General features: G+C 38.5%; 1 protein-coding gene across 1 annotated transcript in view; it reads right to left on the minus strand.

Annotated features, from left to right (window-relative positions):
* The window catches only part of ZNF81 (zinc finger protein 81), a 746,478-nt gene that overhangs the window by 320,422 nt on the left and 414,599 nt on the right, over positions 1-11,457 (minus strand). The window lies entirely within an intron of this gene.

Genomic DNA, 11,457 nt, shown 5'->3' on the forward strand with positions numbered 1-11,457 from the left:
AAAATTCTGTAAAGGAATTATCCTTCAATACAAAATAAATTAATTTAAAAATTAAATGAGTAATCATTTTAATTAAAAAACAATGAATATTTTCTCTTAAATTCACCTACTTTCTCATTCTGAAATGAAGCTTTTACAGTCATTATCTACTGTATGATTTCAATCCCATATTTCTCTCCTAAAAGGAGAAAAAGAAGGCAAAATTCAACTTAGAACAGTTAGCCACATATAGAGGAACTACATGCAGCTGATCCAGGTTGGACAAAGGGAAACTAGATGACGATGATGACAGAAAACATTCCTATGTTTCTTACTACATGCTATGTACTTAGAGCATTTAGGATATGCCAGGCCCTGTTCTAAGTGACATATAACTATGTACATTCATATAAACGCATTGAATTCTCACAGAAACCATATGAGCTAGATACTATTATACATATTTTTAGAAGAGGAGACTAGAAGAGGTAAATAATTTTCTCAAGATGACATAGGTCTTGTGTAGGAGAGATTAAAACAAGGCAGCATGTCTCCACTTACATAGACTATCTGGCACCCATTTAGCTCTTCTGGAAGGGGAAATCACTAATGATTTGTACAGAACATGAAATAAAATAGGTTTTTAATATTCAGTTCAGTTCAGTTCAGTCTCTCAGTCGTGTCCTACTCTAATATTAAGTAGAATGAATAAGTTATGCTATTATCCCATTATACCAAATTTTAAAATACTGAGCCTGATCTGATCATGACATCAAATTTGCTTTCCTCTTTTGGTTAGGCTAAAATAGTGAAATCCAGAACTGTGTCTTATCTCTGCCAAACTTCACTATTCTTTCACTCCTATGTTGTACTCTTTATATCCACAAGCCTCATTTCATTTATTCTATAGACCTTAAGCATTCCGATTCATAGGCATGGATTGAGACTTTTCCCAACTTTCTACTTCATTTAGTATATATGTACAAAATTCACTAGAGCCAATAATATTTAGTTACAGCTACCACTATTTAATGCAAAAAGTTAATGCCTGTACTGAAAATAATTATCTTTAACAGCCTGAGCCCATAGACTTCCCTATCAGCACATAAATAGAGTCATCACATAAGCATAGCTGGAACCATAGCTCTGGATGTGAGTTTGCATTCTGCTAGCCATGAACATGTCCTCAAACAGTCCAGCATATTCCCCACTCCAATAATTATTCACATACACTTCTTCCATTAATTTGGCTCTTTCTGCTCTGTTATGCCAGTTCAATATATATATATATATATATATATGTGATTCACAGATCAGTTAAGACCACTATGCTCTGAAAATTAAACGTAAGACCAGAAACTATAAAACTCCTAGAGGAGAACATAGGCAAAACACTCTCCGACATAAATCACAGCATAATCTTCTATGACCCACCTCCCAGAATATTGGAAATAAAAGCAAAAATAAACAAACGGGATCTAATTAAAATTAAAAGCTTCCTGCACAACAAAGGAAACTATAAGCAAGGTGAAAAGACAGCCTTCGGAATGGGAGAAAATAACAAATGAAGCAACTGACAAACAACTAATCTCAAAAATATACAAGCAACTCCTGCAGCTCAGTTCCAGAAAAACAAATGACCCAATCAGAAAATGGGCCAAAGAAATAAATAGGCACTTCTCCAAAGAAGACATACAGATGGCTAACAAACACATGAAAAGATGCTCTCATTCTCAGAGAAATGCAAATCAAACCACAGTGAGGTACCATTTCACGCCAGTCAGAATGGCTGTGATCCAAAAGTCTATAAGCAATAAACTCTGGAGAGGGTGTGGAGAAAAGGGAACTCTCTTAAACTGTTGGTGGGAATGAAAACTAGCACAGCCACTATGGAGAACAGTGTGGAGATTCCTTAAAAATTGCAAATAGAACTGCCTTATGACCCAGCAATCCCACTGCTGGGCATACACACCAAGGAAGCAATCATAGAGACACGTGCAGCCCAATGTTCATCACAGCATTGTTTACAATAGCCAGGACATGGAAGCAAGCTAGATGTCCATCAGCAGATGAATGGATAAGAAAGCTGTGGTACATATACACAATGGAGTATTACTCAGCCATTAAAAAGTATACATTTGAATCAGTTCTAATGAGGTGATGAAACTGGAGCTGATTATACAGAGTGAAGTAAGCCAGAAAGAAAAACACCAATACAGTATACTAACACACATATATGGAATTTAGAAAGATGGTAATGATAACCCTGTATGCGAGACAGCAAAAGAGATACAGATGTATAGAACAGTCTTTTGGACTCTGTGGGAGAGCGAGAGGGTGGGATGATTTGGGAGAATGCCATTGAAGCATGTATAATATCATATAAGAAATGAATCGCCAGTCTAGGTTTGATGCAGGATACAGGATGCTTGGGGCTGGTGCACTGGGATGACCCAGAGAGATGGTATGGGGAGGGAGGTGGGAGGGGGGTTCAGGATTGGGAACACATGTACATCCGTGGCAGATTCATGTTGATGTGTGGCAAAACCAATACAGTATTGTTTAAAAAAAAAAGAAGAAGAAGAAGAAAAGAAAAATCAATTAAAAATTTAAAAAATAAAAAAATGAAAAAAAAGAAAATTAGTCTACAGTCTCATCACAACTTTAGGGAGATGTAATTTTCTCTGAATTTGGAAAGAAGACACTCTATGCTGCCCACCTTGATGCTTTTTGAGTGAGAGTTGTCTGCTTCACTAGAGTAATTACTGAACAAGGCTGAATTTCTGTTTTGTTTTCAAGCCATTTCCCCCCTTCCTACTAACCATCTGTTTCTTTGAACTCTTTTTCACACACTTTAAACAAAACCCACTGAAACGTCTCCACAAAACTATCAATGTCAGTACTTGACTTGGTTTCTCCAATTTTCCATGAGAAAATTTAAGAATAAAATATTATTTCTCTATTCTTAGAGATTTTTCATAGATATAGGATGGAAAGTAATCATATACCAGGCAATCTAAAAGCATTATTTGTAAAGAAATATTTCTGGAAAGAAAGCAAAAGATGATTAACATTGGTTGTCCTCAGGGAAGAGAAGTGGGGAGAGGACTTGTGCACACCTTTTCATGTGCTTCTTTGCTATCAGTAGATAATCTTTGATAAAGCATCTGTGCATACACTTTGGCCATTAATTGGGTAGGTAGTTTTCTTATTTGTAGCATTTTTGAGAGACTGTCATATATTCTGGATACAAGCCCTTTATCATTAATATACTTTGCAAACAGTTTCATCTAGACTGTAACTTGTCTTCTGAAAAACAGAAGTTCTTAATTTTATGAACCATAATCTATCAATTTGTTCCTTTAATGGATGATGTTTTTTGGTGTCATGCCTAACAACTCTTTGCCTAACTCAAGGTCACAAATAATTTCCCTTATGTTTTCTTGTAGAAGTTTTATAATTTTACCCTTAGGCCAATGATCCATTTTGAGCTAATATTCATATATCATATGAGATATAGATCCAAGTTCATGTAATTTTTTTGTACATGCATTTCCAATTTTTGAAAAGAATGTACCTTTTGGACAGAAGAGTACAAAATGGACAGAAAATACAACACAGTACTTTTGCATCTTTGTCAAAAGTTAACATATATATATGGGGCTATTTATCCACCCTCTACTTATGTGTCTTGATCCCAATATCGCACGGTCTTGCGACCCCACGGACTGTAGCCTGCCAGGCTCCTCTGTCCATGGGACTCTCCAGGCAAGAATACTGGAGTGAGTTGCCAGTATTTCCTTCTCCAGGGGATCTTCCTGACCCAGGAATTGAACCCAGGTCTCCAGCATGGCAGGAAGATTCTTACCAACTAAGCTACAAGGGAAACCCCTGTCTTTATTACTGCACCTTTATAGTAAGTCTCCATGAGAGTTATACATCATGAGAAACTTTGGGCTGGAGGAAGCACCAGCTGTAATCAAGATTGCTGGGAGAAATATCAATAACCTCAGATATGCAGATGACACCACCCTTAAGGCAAAAAGTGAAGAAGAACTAAAGAGCCTCTTGAGGCAAGTGAAAGAGAAGAGTGGAAAAAGTTGGCTCAAAGCTCAACATTCAGAAAATGAAGATCATGGTATCCAGTCCCATCACTTCATGGCAAATAGATGGGGAAGCAATGGAAACAGTGAGAGACTATTTTGGGGGGCTTCAAAATCACTGCAGATGGTGACTACAGCCATGAAATTAAGAGACACTTACTCCTTGGAAGAAAAGATATGACCAACCTAGACAGCATATTAAAAGCAGAGACATTACTTTGCCAACAAAAGCCCATCTAGTCAAGGCTATTGTTTTTCCAGTAGTCATGGATGGATGTGAAAGTTGGACTATAAAGAAAGCTGAGCGCCAAAGTATTAATACTTTTGAACTGTGTTGTTGGAGAAGACTCTTGAGAGTCCCTTGGACTGCACAGAGAACCAACTTGTTCATCCTAAAGGAAATCAATCTTGAATATTCATTCGTAGGACTGATGAAGCTGAAACTCCAATACTTTGACCACCTGATGCAAAGAGCTGACTCATTTGAAAAGACCCTGATGCTGGGAAAGATTGAAGGCAGGAGGAGAAGGGGACGACAGAAGATGAGATGATTAGATGGCATCACCGACTCAATGGACATGAGTTTGAGTAAACTCCAGGAGTTGGTGATGGACAGGGAGGCCTGGCGTGCTGCAGTCCATGGGATCACAAAGAGTCAGACACGACTGAGAGACTGAACTGAACTGAACTGAATAATAAGTCTTAAAGTCAGGGAGTGTAAGTCAGGCAAAACTCTTGTCTTTTTATTCAAAGCTGTTTAGGCTATTTGGGTCCTTTGAATTTCCGTTCAAATTTTAGAGTCATCTTAGTCAATTTCGACAAGAAAGGCTTGATGGCTCTATGATTGGCAATGCGCTAAGTGCCTAGATCAGTTGGGGATGAACTGACATCTTAACAATACTGTGTTTGCGGATCCGTGAACACAGTATACATCTCTCCATTTATTTACATCTTTAAGAGTCTTTGGATTCCCTAAGTTCTCTCAGCAAGTTTTCTGTTTTCAGTATATAAATCTTACATGTCTCTTGTCAGGTTTTTCCATAAGTATTTGATATTTTTAATGCAATTATAAATGGTATTATAATAAGTATATAGAAATGCAATCAATTTTTGATAAATTGACTGTGAGTCTTGAAACCTTACTAAGCTTATTTATTAATTTGAGTAGCTTTTAAATAAATAAGGATTTTCAATGGAGACAATCATGTTTTACTTCACCCTTTCTAATCTGCATGCATTTTCTTTCTTTTTTGTTCTTGCTGCACTGGCTAGAATCTCTAATACAATGTTGAATACACGTGCCAAGAGGACATCCTTGACTTGTTCTTGATCCGAAGGGGAAAACATTCCATTCTTCACTCTTAAATATGATGTTAGCTATAGGTTTTTCATAGATGCCCTTTACCAAGTTGGGGACGTCCCCTTCTATTCCTAGTATACTGAGGACTACTCTTAGCTGCGGTGCATGGGCTTCGCATAGCGATGGCTTCTTGTTGCTGAGCACAGGCTCCAGGTGAGCAGGCCTTAGTGGTTGAGGCACACCGGCTCTAGAGCATGGGCTCAGGCGTTGTGGCACATGGTCTTAGCTGCTCTGGGGCATGTGGAATCCTCCCAGACTAGAAACTGAACCCATTTCCCCTACATTGACAGGCAGATTCCTATCTACTGTACCACCAGGGAAGTCCCTGACAACACTTAATACATTGTGTTTTCATTTTCATCTAGTTCAAAATACTTTTAAATTTCCCTTTTGATTTATTCTTTAATGCATGGGTTATCTAGGTGTGTGTTATTCAGTTTTCAGTTACTTAGGGATTTTGCAATTACCTTTCTATTGGTTTCTAACTCAGTTCTACTGTGGCTAGAGAACGTAGTTTGTATAACTTGAATGTCTTAATACTTATTGAGATGTATATGTGTTTTTACTTTATTTTACTTTACAATACTATATTGGTTTTGAGATACATCAACATGAATGCGCCACGGGTGTACATGAGTTCCCAATCCTGAACCTCCCTCCCCATACCATCTCTCTGGGTCATCCCAGTGCACCAGCCCCAAGCACCTTGTATCCTTGTAACCTAGACTGATTGAGATGTATTTTATGGGCAAGATTATAGTCTGCTTTGTAAAAGTTCTGTGTGCACTTAAAAGGAAAGGAATGTGTATTCTACTGTTATTTAGTGGAGTGTTCTATAAAAGCCAATTCGGCCAACTTGCTTAATAGTGTTGATCAGATCTTATGTATCTTTATTGATTTTCTGTCCACTTTTTTATCAATTACTTAGAGTATTGTTGAAATCTCCAATTATAAATGTTGACTTCTCTAATTCTTGCCGTTTTAAACAGTTGATTATCTTTTATTTTTGTTAATTTTTATTTTTACTTTATTTTACTTTACAATACTGTATTGGTTTTGCCCTACATTGACATAAGAGATCCAAATAATAAGAAAAACATTTATTGCTTCCTGAATTCTGCTTCATGTATTTTGAAGCTCTATTATCACATGCATAAGCACTAAGGATTAGTTTGGATTCTTCAGATTAGTGTTAGCATGGTACACTATGCTTTTTTTTTGTAGAAATTGACTAAGATGATTCTAAAATTTGTATGGAAATTCAAAGTGTTTTTAAAAAAATCCTTTTTATTTTGTATTGAGGTATACCTGATTAACCATCCTGTGATAGTTTCAAGTGAACGGCAGAGGGACTCAGCCATACATATACATGTATCCATTCTCCCCCAAACTCCCCTCCCATCCAAGCTGCCGCGTAATGAGCAGAGTTCCATGTGCTCTACAGTAGGCCCTTACTGAGTATTTATTTGAAATAGAACAGTGTGTACCTCTCCATACCAAACTCCCTAAATATCCCTTTCCCCTGGCAAAGCCTGGTACATGTTTTGCCATCCTTCTACTTTTAACCTAATCTTCTCTTTATATTTAAAGTGGATTTCTTGCTTTTTTTTACCCACTTGAAAATCTATTTTCCACTTACATATAATAAGATTACAGATGCGGTTGTGTTTAAATCTACCATATGGCTATTGGTTTTCTATTTGTTCTATCAATTCCTTGGTCCTTTCCCCCTTTATTTCTGTCTTATTTTGAATTAATTATTTTTTATGCTTCCATTTTGTATTCTTTGTTATGTTTAAGAGCTTTAATACTTCCTTGTTTTATTTTAGTGGTTGTTTTAGCGTTTATAGTGTTGATATCATTCGCTTATTACAATTTAACGTCTTGACATTATGCCATCTTATGTATAATTCAAGAACCTTACAACAACATACTTCCATGCCCCTCCCACGTTTTGTGCTATTGTTGTCATATATTTAAATTTGAGTATATTATAAGTGGCATGATTCATTGATATTCTAATTTTAAACCGCTGATGATCTTTTAAAGAGATCCAAACAATGAGAACAATATTTACATTTACCCATGTAGTTACCATTTCTGATGCTCTTCATTCCTTTGTGTAGATGTAGATTTCCATCTGGTATCATTTGCCTTCTGTCTTAAGGAACTCTTTTGGTAGTGCAGGTCAGCACAGAAAACAGCAAAATTCTGTAAAGCAGTTATCTTTCAATACAAAAATAAATTTTACAGAAGAGTATCAGATGATGTAGAGAAGTCGTTCGTGAAAAGAAGAGTCGGTGAGGCAAACTTCATTTGTGTCTCATTTTAAGAAATTGCCACAGCCACCTCAACCTTCAGCAAAAACCATCCTGATCAACCAGTAGCCATTGTCATCAAGGCAAGACCCTCCATCAGCAAAATGATTATGACTTACCTAAGACTCAGATGATGGTTAGCCTCATTTAGGCATAAGTGCTGTGCTGTGCTGTGCTCAGAAGTGTTTGACTCTTTGCAACACTATGAACTGTAACCTGCCAGGCTCCTCCGTACATGCGATGTTCCAGGCAAGAACACTGGAGAGGGTTACCATTTCCTCCTCCGGAGGATCTTCCTGACCCAGGGATGGACACGCCGTCTCTTGGGTCTCCTCTGCTGGCAGGTGGATTCTTTACCATTCAGCCACCTGTGAAGCCCTTAAAGAATAAAGTTTTTTAATTAATTAATTTACATTGTTTTTAAGATACAGTGCTGTTGAACACTTAGTAGACTACAATACGATATAAAGGTTACTTTTACATGCATTGGGAAGCCAAAAATCTGTGTCTCACCGTATTGCAATATTCACTTTGTTGCGGTGGTCTGCAATGCCCACAATATCCCTGAGGTATGCCTGTACTAGTTGTTGCAATAAGAGGCTTGAGAGTGTGTACAATAAGTTACACTTGAGACTGACCACAGTTTGGTGAGGAAGTCCCCCACCTGGAAGAGTTAAGACCAACTGTAACACTGTCGAGGCAGCTGTCTTTACACCTACTTCAGGGTACTTTGCATGCAATAACTTCTTCAGTTCCTCCTCACTGACTGGCAGTAAAGTGGAGGACCGTTTATTGACCATACAATTTGATCAACATTTCCACTACTGATTCCAGAGACTTCTCTCAGATCTCCTGAATTTGCCTCTGTCCGTTTTCCATCATTCCTGTAGCAAACTGCCATAAACTCGTTGGCTTAAAACCACAGAAAATGTTAGTCTTGTAGTTCTGAAGACCCAAATGGCTCCCACTGGGCTAAAGTCAAGATGTTGGCAGGTATGGGTTCGTTTGTTTATTTATTTTTTATTTTATTAATTTTGTCTGTGCTGGGTGTTCGTTGGTGTGTAGGCTTTTCTCTGGTTTTAGCGAGCAGGGCCATCTCTTCGTTGTTGTGTGCGGACTTACTGTGGAGGCTTCTTCTGTTGCCAAAACAGGCTAGGTGTGTGGGCTTCCGTAGTTGAGGCATAGGGTCTAATATTTTCTCCTCCGTGAAAGCTAACAAGGTGGCTGGCCGTGGTCTTATGGCTGCTGTTGGAAAACATGAGACTCCTGGGTCAGAGACAAAGACTTGAATACCCACAGCGTTAGTGGCAGTGAGAGTATCAACATTTCCACGAGCTCCCTAAGCCTCAGTCCCCACAGGGTGTTGCAGAAGGCCAGATAAATCCTGCGTGTGCGGTAGGCTCCATTACAGGAGAAGCACTCCTAGCTTACGGGCGTCGAGTCTTTCCCGATCCTGGCCTTGAGGAAGAAATGTCTTGAGCATAATTTCCAGTATAACTTGCCCTTTGCTCTGGAGACGGAGACTCTATCTTTTGAGGCTGTTCACTATATAAATATTCAAAAAGAGTGTTTGGGAAAAAGGCAATCTTCGGTCTGCTTGAAAGATACACAGAAATATGAGATTTGTGGAGAATAGTCTCCCAATAATCTCTCAAGTCCCTTTTAATCTGGAACTGATGTAATGGGCTCTACCCCTGGCTATGTTTTTGTTGAAGCAGCTGGGCCATTTGCCCTGAACTATGTTCCACCTTTTGGAATTTCCTAATTGTATTCTTGTGGTGTTATTTCATAGTTCCCAAGTCCCTATGTTCATATGAACTGATAATTTTAGAGGCTTGATCAAACCAGATTCGATTTTTGGGCAAACATACTTCAGAAGTGGTATTGAATGCTTTTCAATTCATCCCTCCAGATGGCACATAATGCCTGGTTATCTCTCTCGTTGTGTTGAAGTGTTGTCAACCCAATGCACACATTTTAAATCTATGGATTTAAATTCTATTTCCTTAAATCCATTTCCTTCTCCAGGGGATCTTCCCACCCAGGGATCTAAGCAGGGTGTCCTGCATTGCGGGCAGATTCCTTATCATCTGAACCATCAGGGAAGCCCCACATACTTTGGATTTTAACCGCATCTCAGACATACAATTTGCAAATATTTTTCCCATTCAGTAAGCTGCCTTGTCATTTTGTGCAAGGTCTCAATTGCTGTGCACAAACTTTTTAGTTTGGTATATTCCCACTCGTTTATTTTTGCTTTTGTTGCCTTTGATATTGGTGTCAAATCCAAGAATTTATCTCCACCAGTTACGTCTAGGAGCTTACCATCTTTGATTTCCTCAGAAGTTGTGTGGTTTGGGGTCTTATGGTCAAGTCTTTAATCCATTTTCCGTTAACTTTGATGTGCGGTGTAAGAGAGTGTTCCAGTTTCATCCTATTGCATGTGGCTGTCCAGTTTTGCCAAACCATTAATTGAAAAGACTGTCCTTTCCCTTTTCATATTCTTGGCTCCTTCGGTAAAAATCAATTGACCATCAATGTGTGGGCTTATTTCTGGGTTTTCTCATCTGTCCCATTGATCTGTAAGTCTGTTTTCATACCACAATCAGGTTTGTCAGCACATTCTTCACCTCACAGAGTTACTGTGTGTGTGCGTGTGTGTGTTTGTGTGTGCGGTGAGAACACTTAAGGTAACTTTTGTATATGGTGTGCGGTGTGGATCACGGTTTGCTTTTTCCTCCAAAATGTTTATCTATTTGTTCCCTGGTGGCTCAGACGGTAAAGCGTCTGTCTACAATGCGGGAGACCCAGGTTCGATCCCTGGGTTGGGAAGATCCGCTGGAGAAGGAAATGGCAATCCACTCCAGTACCATTGCCTGGAAAATCCCATGGACAGAGGAGCCTGGTAGGCTACAGTCCATGGGGTCACAAAGAGTCGGACACGACTGAGTGACTTCATTCATTTGTTCCAGCACAATTTTTAAAACAGTCTTTCCTTTTCCCCATTGAAGTACTTTGTCACTTTTTTCATAAAACAGTTGTCCATATGTGTGCAAATCTGTTTTTAGACCCTCTATTCTGTTTCATTAATATATGTGTCTGTACTTACATCCATACCACACTGTCTGAATTATTGTAGCGTTACAGTAAGTCCTAACATTCCATAATAGAAATCCTCCGTGCTAATCCCTGCTTGTGTATTCTAGTTCCTTTGCATAGCAATATAAATTTCTAACATCTCTGTTTCAGTTTTCACCACAAAGTCGACAAAGAACTGGTTGAACAAGTAGAAGACAAATGAGTAAAGTGATATAAAATTTCAACAACACTCAATCAAGCTGACTTATATGTTAGAGAACACTGCACCCATCCTTGGCTGAACATACATTCTTTTCTGGGGACACATGAAACATTCTTCCAGATAGACCATATGTTGAAATCAGACAGAGTACGTTTTCCGACAACTATGGAATTAAGTTAAATTGACCCAGAAAGAAGGCGTCAAGAGAAAATGCTGTATTTTTGAAGACTAAATGAAAGCAGCAGTAGAGGGAGCTATGTCAACTGAGAAAAAAAAAAAGTGTAGATGCTGGGTTTTCTTGCTGGTCCAATGGTTAAGAGTCTGCTTGTCAAGGCAGGGGCCGCTCGTTCAAGTGACCCTGTGCGTTAAAACTACTGAGGCTGCACTCTCGAGCTC

Source organism: Ovis aries, chromosome X (assembly GCF_016772045.2).
Source record: "Ovis aries strain OAR_USU_Benz2616 breed Rambouillet chromosome X, ARS-UI_Ramb_v3.0, whole genome shotgun sequence".
Classification (NCBI taxonomy): domain Eukaryota; kingdom Metazoa; phylum Chordata; class Mammalia; order Artiodactyla; family Bovidae; genus Ovis; species Ovis aries.